The sequence below is a fragment of the Pseudophryne corroboree genome, chromosome 12 (assembly GCF_028390025.1).
Source record: "Pseudophryne corroboree isolate aPseCor3 chromosome 12, aPseCor3.hap2, whole genome shotgun sequence".
In the NCBI taxonomy this organism is placed as follows: domain Eukaryota; kingdom Metazoa; phylum Chordata; class Amphibia; order Anura; family Myobatrachidae; genus Pseudophryne; species Pseudophryne corroboree.
In genome coordinates, this window is record NC_086455.1 from 133049942 (window position 1) to 133063360 (window position 13419).

At 47.4% G+C, this 13419-nt stretch overlaps 2 long non-coding RNA genes across 3 annotated transcripts in view; one reads left to right on the forward strand and one right to left on the reverse strand.

Annotated features, from left to right (window-relative positions):
• LOC134980983 (uncharacterized) overlaps window positions 1–5884 on the reverse strand; it is a 212892-nt gene extending 207008 nt beyond the window's left edge. For both annotated transcript variants that reach the window (XR_010190495.1, XR_010190494.1), the window contains exons 1-3: window positions 5332–5884; window positions 1855–2040; window positions 1053–1118 (exon numbers count right to left, since the gene is read on the reverse strand). This is a non-coding gene — a long non-coding RNA (uncharacterized LOC134980983). The remainder of the gene's footprint in view (window positions 1–1052; window positions 1119–1854; window positions 2041–5331) is intronic.
• LOC134980984 (uncharacterized) overlaps window positions 1–13419 on the forward strand; it is a 201941-nt gene that overhangs the window by 155988 nt on the left and 32534 nt on the right. The gene's annotated exons all lie outside the window — the stretch shown is intronic.

The window sequence follows — 13419 nt, forward strand, 5'->3', positions numbered from 1 at the left end:
CACAAGTGATTTAAATGTATTAAAAAGTCATATTGTGTTAGATGCTTGAGCTCATACGTCTGAATCACACAGTGCATGCGTCCCGATGCCTCTGTCATGTCACTTAGAGAGGATTTGGGTGAAGAACGATTGGCAGTTAGGGACAGTTTTTAAGTGGCGTGTTGGGGCAGCATCTGCGTCCTTCTGTGCACTGGTGCCAATGTCTTAGTTCCGTTGGCCATTCTGAGTAGCCACAGGGTTACTCCAAAGGCCAATAATCGACTGATCTGCATCGGATGCTGAATCTTGTATGCAGTCGCTTGGATTTGCAAAGCTGCCAGGGAGCGTCTTAATACAAAACCCACCAGCTGCGACATTTGCATATTTTGGCACAGTATTCTGCGCACAAAGGCACAACGGTGGCAGTATTAGTGTAGATCTCTGAATCGGCCCAGTGTTGATTAAGTATGCCATGTGGTCATACAGGGAGACAATAGATCATCTGCATTATAAGAATGGCTGCTTGTTGTGTAATATTGGTGGAAGAGATGCATCCTAGACCTCCTTGCCCTCAAGGTTAATGTCTCCTATGCCTGCCTCCTACCAACTCTACTATACTTGTACATAGTAGGACAAGTGAAATTACAAGGCTACCAATACACTTTGATTATTTAATGCTCTGTGTTTCCTTGGTCCATGTGGCTCGGGCTTGTATGCTCTCAGCTTTATTAATACATAGTTCATGGTTATAAGGGAATGAGTGGTATGTTTTGTGGATGTTCTGTTTTTGTCAAGTAAAAGCTTTTAATTTAATTGCTTTCCGTGCACATAACTTTCCATTGAAAATTAACTGATTAACATGGAACCACGTGTGAAGATCCAACTTGTGTTCCCTCCTGTTAACCCCCATTCAAGTGAATGGAATATTTCCAAATCTGCCTAGACACTTTCAACTTTTCTCACAAAAATTTACGGCGTTCACAGCGACCATTGTGTTTTTTTCCTACTTATGTACTTTTCTTATAACTGTGCTTATCTAATTACACCCATGTGCCACACCAATGCATACTTACTGCAGCATGCATTCTAAAGCTGCAAATAACAAAACAGAAATCTTGATAGGCGTCTTCTTGATACACCTAGAACGGAGCAAAGAAAAAGTTGATCACCTAAATAAGGATATATAAAGAAAATTAAGAATAAGGTATGATACATTAATAAAGTCTGGCTCAGATGTCCCCAGGTCAAAATGCATAGGGTTCCAACAGTAGTGTTCCCGGCATACCGGGGGTTGGGTGCTAAGGTGTGGGAGGGCTTCCCTGTGCGCACATTTGCTGAACGCACTCCTGAAAAGGGGGCTTGGTCAGTTGGGGAGGGGGTGTTTCTTTGTGACATGTCCCTAATTCGTCACTCTTGGGGGGGTGCGGTGCTGGCTCCCGTTACCGTAAGTAAATAGATGGCATGCGCATGCTTCTGGCATCTATTCAGCCATTTTAAACAACAACTTTTCCCATCTGCGGGACACTATGGTCCACAGGTGGGGACGGCAGCGGTCAGGTTATTTTAGCGGGGTGCTGTGATTAGGGCAGGGTGCATTTTGCCACTTTTTGTCTCTCAAGGTATCCAGTCGATAGGTCGACAGTAACCATATCAATGTTCATACGGTGTTGACACCACACTGTTGACGTTAGACTGCCGCCATGTTCCAAACAATCGACAAGCAGCAGGTTGACATCCTCTAACTGTCACAGGTTCACAATGTCAACATCTGAAATGTCCCCATCCTGAGGCTGACGACGGTTAGGGTTAGGCACCACCAGGAGGGTTAGGCTGCAGGGGAATTAAGCTTAGACTGCAGGGGGTAGCAATGCTTACCTGAATTTTGATCCTCAGACGCCTGCACTGGAACTCATCCCCAGAAGAGCATGCTGCCACCTGGAGAAGGCAAGAGACCACAAGACCACCAGGTAATGTGCTATGTTTCTGAAGGGTTTTGTCTCAAAATCCTGGTGTAGTGATTGTAGCATTTCAATTTCAGCCTCTTCTCGCTCAACAGAATAGCTATAGATAGATAGATAGATAGATATTTTTTTATTGTCATTGTAAAAAAAGCACAGCGAAATTTAAATCCAGGTCATCCATATAGGTAACAAATCACCAATTCAAATTAAAAGTGACAGATGGGAAAAAGCTATTCTTGAATCAAGATGTTCTAGCTTTGATACACCTGAATAGTCTTTTAGTTGGAAGGAGAGAGAAGATGCACTGGTTAGGCTGATTACAATCGTGTACAATGGGGGTCATTCAGAGTTGTTCGCTCGGTAATTTTCTTCGCATCACAGCGCTTTTCGCTAATTGCGCATGCGCAATGTTCGCACTGCGACTGCGCCAAGTAAATTTGCTATGCAGTTAGGAATTTTACTCACGGCATTACAAGGTTTTTTCTTCGTTCTGGTGATCGTAATGTGATTGACAGGAAGTGGGTGTTTCTGGGCGGAAACTGGCCGTTTTATGAGAGTGTGTGAAAAAACGCTACCGTTTCTGGGAAAAACGCGGGAGTGGCTGGAGAAATGGGGGAGTGTCTGGGCGAACGCTGGGTGTGTTTGTGACGTCAAACCAGGAACGAAACTGACTGAACTGATCGCACTGGAATAGTAAGTCTCGAGCTACTCAGAAACTGCAAAGAAATTTCTATTCGCAATTTTGAGAACCTTTCGTTCGCAATTTTGATAAGCTAAGATTCACTCCCAGTAGGCGGCGGCTTAGCGTGTGCAATGCTGCTAAAAGCAGCTTGCGAGCGAACAACTCGGAATCACCCCCAATGCTATTTACTTTAAGACAACAGTTTTCATTGTAAATATCTTCAATTGACAGTGACTCACTGCCAATAATACCCACAGCTGTACATGCAACATGTTCCAAGAGCTTACGATCACCCTTGGTTCTGTTACCGTACCAAACTGTAATACAGTACAACAACATGCTTTCAATAACATAGCGATAAAACCTAACCAAATTTACCTTGGATACATTTACAGCATACAATTTCCTAAGGAATAATAGGCGCTGTTGGGCCTTCCTCACAATAGATACTATATTAGCAGTCCAAGGGCCTAATTCCGCATGGATCGTTAATCTGAGAAAAAAACGCCCCCTGCAAATTTGCGAATGCATCGCAGATCGTTACACACTCGCAGATGCAAACGCAAATTACAGAGCATCGAAGAGTCTTTGCCATCTGAGCAAATGTAAGTAAGTCTGAGGCTACCACTAATCTGCGACTGAGACGGGCTGGAAGTGGTCTACGCTGACGTCAGAGACTCTCCCCAAAAAACGCCCGGGCAGGCCACCCAGAAATGCCGGCTTCCTGTCAGTGAAACAGCTGCTACATTGCAATTACGATCTGTACACATTTTCTGTCGCTATTACTCCACGAGCATGCAAACGTTAGGCATGCACATGCGTTCGATAATCGATTCATTTGCGAATTCTCTAATTAGCGATCTATGCTGAATTAGGCCCCAAGTCAGATCCTCTGAGAAAACAGTGCCCAAGAGTTTCAAATCTTTAACTCTTTCTACCACCAAGTTATGAATAGTTAACGGTACCAACTCAGACCTACTCTGCCCTGCGGGAGCAGCAATGACTGATTCCCTAGCCTGGTGAGTATATTTACCGTGCGAGAAGGCCCGCGGCGTGGAGGGGGGGGGGGCGGTAGTCGCAACGGGGGTTTGTCGACCAGATGGCAGCAGCAATGTCGGCGGTGCATGCGCAGCAGGACATTGGGGTATTTTTACCGAAAAATACCCTGATGATGTTGCGGACAGGCATCGCAGAGACAGGGCTTGCTTGCAAGCTCTGTCCCTGCATGCAATAATTGATACATCCGTGCGATGTAATCAGTTATCGCAGTGCGGATTCGCCCGATTTTATCACTACACATCCGCATCCTTGGATGCGGATGGTGATAAATAGGCCCCTACGGGAGGAGGAATGAATCACAGATAACAAAGCATTCTCCGTCTGCCTATTTTTCCTGTAAGCAAATTGATGATTATCAAATCCAGCAGGCAATTTACCTTTTATATGCGTCAATACAATCCTCTCAAAACACTTCATTATAGGAGGGGTCAGAGCAATTGGATGGAAGTCATTCAGACTACTGACTTCCGAACTGTTAGGAACAGTAAGGACTACAGTGGAATTAAAACATTCTGGGACTGTAGAAGTTGCTAAAGACAAATTAAAAATATATGTGGAAATCTGAGCTAACTCACTAGCACACCCTTTCAATCCCATCAGTACCGGGAGCAGAATCATCCACATAAACAAGTAGACAGTTCCATCTGCTTATTAGATATATAAATAGGGGTTTAATAGTATAAATAGGGGTTTGTTTTCCTCCTCACAAAACTATCACTTATGAGCACTTCATTTATTTTGATATTTCTTGCAGCCTGCTTCAGATTAGATATACTTGTTGGGAATGTGCTACAAAGTCCACCCTTTTGAAGTCCTTAAATCCATGGGGGTCATTCCGAGTTGTTCGCTCGGTAAATTTCTTCGCATCGCAGCGATTTTCCGCTTAGTGCGCATGCGCAATGTTCGCACTGCGACTGCGCCAAGTAAATTTGCTATGCAGTTAGGAATTTTACTCACGACTTTTTCTTCGTTCTGGTGATCGTAATGTGATTGACAGGAAGTGGGTGTTTCTGGGCGGAAACAGGCCGTTTTATGGGCGTGTGGGAAAAAACGCTACCGTTTCTGGGAAAAACGCGGGAGTGGCTGGAGAAACGGAGGAGTGTCTGGACGAAGTGATATATTTTTATTTTCTGGAAAAAGGAAGGTAGAGAACAAATAGCTGTGCTAAGCCCACCTTATAGGCACGTGCAAAGCCACAATACAAAATTAAAGTTGATGTTATTGGAAACAAAAATGACATTTCTAATTCGTGGGAAAATTGAAAGACAGAGTAACGCTTTAGTGACAGCAGAAATTTCTGTACAGACACTACACACAGTCACAATTTAATCAGAATCTAGAGACGTTAACATTGAAATATAAACGTGATAAGCCTCAGATAGCTAAACACACAATGGCTATTGCTCAGGGAGAAAGAAAACAATATACGTAACACAACTGGCTGAGTAGTAGGGCCCGAGTCATTTTTCTTTGTTTATATAAAACAGCAAAATAAACAAGGTGACACACGACTGCTAAACCCTATAACATAGGTGCAAACAATGAAGAAGGCCCAATCAGAAGCCAGTAGCTGGAGGTGCGGACTGTCATCGTAATCAGTGTACACTTACACAAGTTTTTAAGGCACCCACAAATAATATGCTTACTTACCTACTCTCCCAGAACATCAGCACACTCCCACATCGCGGTGAGCAAGTCTCCCATAGGCCACTTGAGTGAAGCTGGAGGTCTGGCCAGTTTAATGCTGGAATTCACACTGAAACATAAAATTGTAGCCCCACAGTGTTCTCTTTACAACACCAGTAATCACAGCATTGCGTATCGGGGGAACAGATCTACTTGGCTGTGCCACATCTCCCTGTACTTGTGATCTCACTGTGCCCGGCAAGTATAGTGATGTGCCTCCTGACAGGCGAATATCCAGGTCCATGCAGGTCAGCCTCCATTTAATTACACAAACACACCCTTATTGTACTTTAAACGCTTGCTCACCCCTTCCCTCCACTCTTCCACCTACCCATACATAGGGAAGCCCAAGTATGAGATGATACCATGAAAATAAACCCTTTTTTGTTGTTGTTTATATGCGCTATATGAAACAGATTTTTCTGCAATAAGAAGCAGAAGCTCACTATGTAAGGGTATTCCAACACTCTATTTAATACGTGCCTTGCGTGTTTCTGCTAACATGTTTTGATTTTGAGAAGGCTTTTACTTCGGTTCTATTTTTAACACTTAAGAACACTTGAAGAAATATAGCTAAAATATCTTAAGATATGGCGCCCTCTTGTGGTCAGGATGAGAAAGAACTACACATTACAATGTAAACTTAAAAGACTAGAGATGTGCGGCGGACACTTTTCGGGTTTTGTGTTTTGGTTTTGGATCTCCGTTCGTGTTTTGGACCTGGATTGATTTTGCCAAAACCACCCTTTCGAGTTTTTGTTTTGGTGTTGGGTCTGGATTTTTTTTTTAGAAAAAAACATAAAAACAATGAAAATTACAGAATTTTTTGTTGTTGTTCTTACTGTATTATTAACCTCAATAACATTAATTTCCACTCATTTGCAGTCTATTCTGAACACCTCACAGTATTATTTTTAGGCCAAAAGGTTGCACCGAGGTAGCTGGATAACTAAGCTAAGCGACACAAGTGGGCGCACAAACACTTGGCCCATCTAGGAGTGGCACTGCAGTGGCAGACAGGATGGCAGATTTAAAAAATAGGCCCCAAACAGCACATGATGTAAAGAAGAAAAAGAGGTGCAAATAGGTAGCTTGATGGCTAAGCTAAGCGACACAAGTGTGCGGCACAAACACCTGGCCCATCTAGGTGTGGTACTGCAGTGGCAGACAGGATGGCAGATTTAAAAAATAGTCACCAAACAGCACATGATGTAAAGAAGAAAAAGAGGTGCAATTAGGTAGCTGGATGGCTAAGCTAAGCGACACAAGTGTGCGGCACAAACACCTGGCCCATCTAGGAGTGGCACTGCAATGGCACACAGGATGGAACTTAAAAAAACTAGGCCCCAAAGAGCACATAATGCAAAGAAAAAAAGAGGTGCAAGATGGAATTGTCCTTGGGCCCTCACACCCACCCTTTTGTTGTATAAACAGGACATGTACACTTCAACAAACCAATCATTTCAGCGATAGGGTCTGTCACACGACTGTGGCTGAAATGATTGGTTTGTTTTGGCCCCCACAAAAAAAGAAGCAATTAATCTCTCCTTGCACAAACTGGCTCTACCGAGGCAAGATGTCGTCCTCATCCTCCGATTCCTCACCCCTTACAGTGTTAATACGTCCCCACTGGAATCCACCATCACAGGTCCCTGTGTACTTTCTGGAGGCAATTGCTGGTAAAGGTCTTCCTGGAGGAATTTATAATTCATTTTGATGAACATCATCTTCTCCACATTTTGTGGAAGTAACCTCCTACACCGATCGCTGACAAGGTTACCGGCTGCACTAAACACTCTTTTGGAGTACACACGCGAGGGGGGGCAACTTAGGTAAAATAAAGCCAGTTTGTGCAAGGGCCTACAAATTGCCTCTTTTTCCTGCCAGTATAGAGATGTGTCCACTTACATCTTTGCTATTTTGCTCAATTTGGCACAACATGCAAAACACGGCTAAACTGTTTTTCACCAGTAGCGAGTGGATCGATTTAAAAAAATTTGTTTGCCATAATAGATTATATATAAAGTAACATATTAAAGAAGCAAATTAAGAAAAATCACAAGGCATGGCTAAATCTCTGGGTCTATGGCATGCAAAACTGTGCCATACATGGCAGGATATAGCAAAGATGTATGTGGACAGTCTGACATGCCTACTTGGATGCTGTCACCGATATAATCCTCCATCATTCTTTCAACGGTGACAGCATCATATGCAGTGACAGTAGTCATGTTAGTAATTGTTGGCAGCTCCTTCAGTCCGGACCAGATGTCAACACTTGCTTCTCACTGCCCTGCATTACAGCCAGCGGGTGGGGTAGGAAGTTTTATTATTTTCCTCGCAGCCCCAGTTGCGGGAGAAAATGAAGGAGGAGCTGTTGACGGGTCATGTTCCGCTTGAGTTGACAATTTTCTCACCAGCAGGTATTTGCACCTCTGCAGACTTGTGTCTGCCGGAAACAGAGATCCAACGTAGGCTTTAAAAATAGGATCGGTGGCCAAAATGTAGTGATCTGATTTCAACAGATTGACCACCCTTGAATCCTGGCAAAGTGGATGAAGGGCTCCATCCACAAGTCCCACATACTTAGTGGAATCGCTCCGTCTTAGCTCCTCCTTCAATTTTTCCAGCTGCTTCTGCAAAAACCTGATGAGGGGAATGACCTGACTCAAGCTGGCAGTGTCTGAACTAACTTCACGTGTGGCAAGTTTGAAGGGTTGGAGAACCTTGCACAAGACGGAAATCATTTTCCACTGCACTTGAGTCAGGTGCATTCCCCCTCCTTTGCCTATATCGTAGGTGGATGTATAGGCTTGAATGGCCTTTTGCTGCTCCTTCATCCTCTGAAGCATAGAGAGGGTTGAATTCCACCTTGTTATTACCTCTTGCATCAGGTGATGGCAGACCAGGTTCAGGAGTGCTTCCTGGCGCTCCAATCTTCGGCACGCAGTCGCTGAAGGTCGAAAGTGGCCTGCAATTTTACAGGCCACCGTCAGCATCTCCTGCACGCCCCTGTCATTTTTCAAAAAATTCTGCACCACCAAATGAATTGTATGTGCAAAACATGGGACGTGCTGGAATTTGCCCACTTGTAATGCATGCACAATATTGGTGGCATTGTCAGATGTCACAAATCCCCAGGAGAGTCTAAGTGGGGTAAGCCATTGTACGATGCTGTCCCTCAGTTTCCGTAAGAGGTTCTCAGCAGTGTGCCTCATACTGAAACCGATGATACACAGCGTAGCCTGCCTAGTAATGAGTTGGCATTTGTGAGATGCTGCTGCTGGTGCCACTGCTGTTGTTGCTGCGGAGGGCAATACATTTATCCAGTGGGCTGTCACAGTCATGTAGTCCTTAGTTTGCCTGCTCCACTTGTCCACATGCCTGTGGTTAAGTGGACACTGGGTACAACCGCATTTTTGAAGACACTGAGGACACTTTTCTTAATGTCCCTGTACAGTCCAGGAATCGCTTGCCTAGTGAAGTGGAATCTAGACGGGATTTGGTAGCGGGGACACACTACCTCCATCACTGCACTAATGGCAGACACCGGATGCACGTCTAACACCAGTATAGTTGTTATGGCCTCAGTAATCCGCTTTGCAACAGGGTATATATATACGGCAGCATCACTGGAATTATATGGCAGTACCACTGGACATATATGGCAGTATCACTGGATTTATATGGCAGTATCACTGGACTGGATTTATACGCCAGTACCACTGGATTTATACAGCAGTACCACTGGACATATACGGCAGTATCACTGGCTTTATAAGGCAGTACCACTGGAATATACAGCAGTTTCACTGGACTGGATTAATACAGCAGTGCCACTGGATTTATACGGCAGTGCACCACTGGATTTATGCGGCAGTGCCACTGGACATATACGGCAGTATCACTGAAATTATATGGCAGTACCACTGGACATATACGGGAAGGAGTAGCGCCAGTTATCACCCACACAATTTTTTTCATATATATATCTCCTATATATTAGCCCTGTGACTCTGTGCCTGGCTTTCTAACGCTGGGTGGAGTTAGCAGCTCCTGACAGTCCCACCACACCACTTAGCAGAACGGGAGCAGCAGCCATTGAATCCACCCACCATCCCCACACAGAAGCCACCAAGGAACGGACCCACCACACCATGGAGCCCTCCCTTGATTCCCCCACACCCCCAAACCCACCCTCCACAAAACCCCTGCACCAGCTCCAAATTGCAGTCACTGACGCCCCTGCCAACCCCGGACCCCACGTCTGCATAACGGACCAGCACAAACACTGGGAAACCTAAGCCCACAGCACTGAGCCCACCCGCACAACCCCAGCAACACCTCCCACATCCAGACACGCTGCACGGGCCCCGCTGTCCGCACCACGGCCGCCCAGACAGCCGCAGGCAACACCACCCCCTCCCGTCAGCCACACAAACCCACCACCACCAACGGGACACACCGTCCACACCACGCACGGCCAGACAGCCGCAGCCCGCACCGCCGCTAAGCCACCCTCCGCACAATCCATCTCTCGCCTTGCAGCCGCGCAGCCTACACACTCTAACGGAAACACGCCGTGCGCACCATGGACGCACAGACTGCTCCCGACCTCCACACAACCACCGCACCACCTCTCTCATCCACCCGCCCCCGGTCCACAATACCAAGGGACGCCATCAGCACAACGGAGTCTGTGTCAAAGTGAGTTATACTTGACTTGGATGTAGTTATGCAAGCTTACGCCGCACCTCTCTCTTTACCGGCGACACGTCTCTCCCCACTCCTGCCTCCAGCTCCACATACACCAATTCACTCCCCTCCCAGCACCACACACCTGCACCCCCACCCAGCCAACAACTAGGCACACACACAGTAAGAGATGCCCGGCCGCCCCTATCACCCATCCCCCGATGTGCATACATGTGCATGCCTCCCTTTTTCCCAAAACTCCACTCACAGGGCACTCATGTCAAGGTGGGGGGGGGGAGACAAGTGCTGCCTCATAGAGCCACATATACCATGGCCTCCTCCTACCTTACACACACACACACACACTCTCTCTCTCTGCCTGCACACTCCTAACAACACGCACGCACCCTACACCCCCCTCCAACTACAGACAAAACACCTTCCCTATCTCTACAACACCACCACCCACCAACTTTCACACCTGCCGCCATTACCCTCACACCACGATAACATACACAAAGCACACACACACCTTACACCAACACTCACACCCACCCAAACACCTCTCCTACACACCCCACACACCCTAAGCCCATCCCACACCCACCGTAACCCCATACCTGCCAACCACCCACCACAAATACACCACACATTCAGCTCTCCCCCCCCACAACCAAAAAACACTCTAAATTCAACAACTGCCCCCCCCCTTCTATGCACACACACGAACCCCTACAAAACCCACCACCATCCACCCATCCATCACATGGCGACACACTCCACCCATGCACACCTCCAACTCCATCCCCCTAACACCCACAACCACAACTCCATCACACACTGCACGTCCTGTCACCACCCCCATCCCTCACCCTAGACCAATACATATAAAGGCAGCTACCCACCCCCACGCTATTATACAACCACCGAACATCAGTACACACCACTTTTTATTAACCCACACACACAACCACGTACCCCTCCAAAATAGGTTGGTTCTATATCGGAGGGGCTGAAGGGACCTTGTGACGTTTTGAGGGGAGGAGCTACGTCGCCAGGGGGAGGAGCTACGGGCGAACAGGGTACCCGAAAAGTACCCTCGCGGGCTCGCTTCGCTCGCCACGCTTCGGGCACGGTGGCTCGCTCCGCTTCGCTCACCACCTAATTACTAAAGGTAATAGTTGGTGGCGTGGACAGTAGAGGAACTATCCCGCTGGCGTAGCTCCTCCCCCTTGTGTCGTAACTCCTCCCCCAAATGGAAAAGGTCCCTTAGCCCACTTGATTCTAGCATCTACCCTCCAAAATAACACTTCTCCACCCACATTCCCTTCCACACCCGCCACAATCCAGCCCAACACCACCCTACCCCTATCACACACCCACCTCCCTCTCTACACAGCCCATGGATTCTGTCAAACCATCACAACAACAATTGGCCCACAACAGTACCCGTCTCACCTACAAGCACCAACATGCCAATTGCAGCTCCCCCCCCAACCTCCCATCCACACACCTCAATACCCTACACAAAGCACCCTATGCAGAAAACCCACAGCCATGCCACGTTCCAACAAACTCACACTACAGCCCACACGTACAACTCCACCAACTACTACACCTCCTAACACCTCACCCACCCCTCACCTTTAAGCCAACTCATACACTGGCCAGACCACATCCACCGTCCAGCTACACTCTGGTCACCCATCAACCAGGCCCGGCGCTACCCGCTCAGCGAAGGGATGCAGTGCAGGGAGGCGCTGGGACGGAGAGGCGCTCCCCCTGCTCTGCATTCCTTCCCTGCTGCGCCGTCCTGTCCCCACTGCTGCTGCTGCTGCTGCCAGTGCTGTGTCTGTCACTGTATGACAGGCACTGGCAGCGGGCACCTGCAGCATGAAAAGCTTCCTCTCTCCCTTCCCCTCCCCTCACCTGTGACAGCGCCGAGTACGGGACACAAGGGGGCGGAGCTACACGGGCCGGAAGGGGGCGGAGCTACACGGACCAGGCTGCTGTACAGAGGGAGACTGGCTTAGGTAAGTGGAGGGTGAGAGAGAACTTGAAGTGTGTATGTGTGTATATATGTGTGAATTGTGTGTGTGTGTGTGTGTGTGTGAGGTATGTCTGTGCGCGCGCTTTATGGACGCTACTACTGGGGGGGCATTACATGTAAGAACGCTACTACTACTGGGAGGGGCATTACATATAAGGACGCTATTACTACAGGGGTGCACTACGTATAAGGACGCTACTACTACTGGCGGGGCATTACGTATAAGGACGCTACTACTACTGTGGGGGGCATTACGTATAAGAACGCTACTACTACTGGGGGGCATTACGTATAAGGACGCTACTACTACTATGGGGGGCATTCCGTATAAGAACGCTACTACTACTGGGGGGCATTACGTATAAGGACGCTACTACTACTGTGGGGGGCATTCCGTATAAGAACGCTACTACTACTGGGGGGCATTACGTATAAGGACGCTACTACTACTGGCGGGGCATTACGTATAAGGACGCTACTACTACTGTGGGGGGCATTACGTATAAGAACGCTACTACTACTGGGGGGCATTACGTATAAGGACGCTACTACTACTGTGGGGGGCATTCCGTATAAGAACGCTACTACTACTGGGGGGCATTACGTATAAGGACGCTACTACTACTGTGGGGGGCATTCCGTATAAGAACGCTACTACTACTGGGGGGCATTACGTATAAGGACGCTACTACTACTGGCGGGGCATTACGTATAAGGACGCTACTACTACTGTGGGGGGCATTACGTATAAGGACGCTACTACTACTGGCGGGGCATTACGTATAAGGACGCTACTACTACTGTGGGGGGCATTACGTATAAGAACGCTACTACTACTGGGGGGCATTACGTATAAGGACGCTACTACTACTGTGGGGGGCATTCCGTATAAGAACGCTACTACTACTGGGGGGCATTACGTATAAGGACGCTACTACTACTGTGGGGGGCATTACGTATAAGGACGCTACTACTACTGGCGGGGCATTACGTATAAGGACGCTACTACTACTGTGGGGGGCATTACGTATAAGAACGCTACTACTATTGGGGGGCATTACGTATAAGGACGCTACTACTACTGTGGGGGGCATTACGTATAAGAACGCTACTACTACTGGGAGGGGCATTACATATAAGGACGCTATTACTACAGGGGTGCACTACGTATAAGGACGCTACTACTACTGGGGGTGCACTACGTATAAGGACGCTACTACTACTGTGGGGGGCATTACGTATAAGAACGCTACTACTACTGGGAGGGGCATTACATATAAGGACGCTATTACTACAGGGGTGCACTA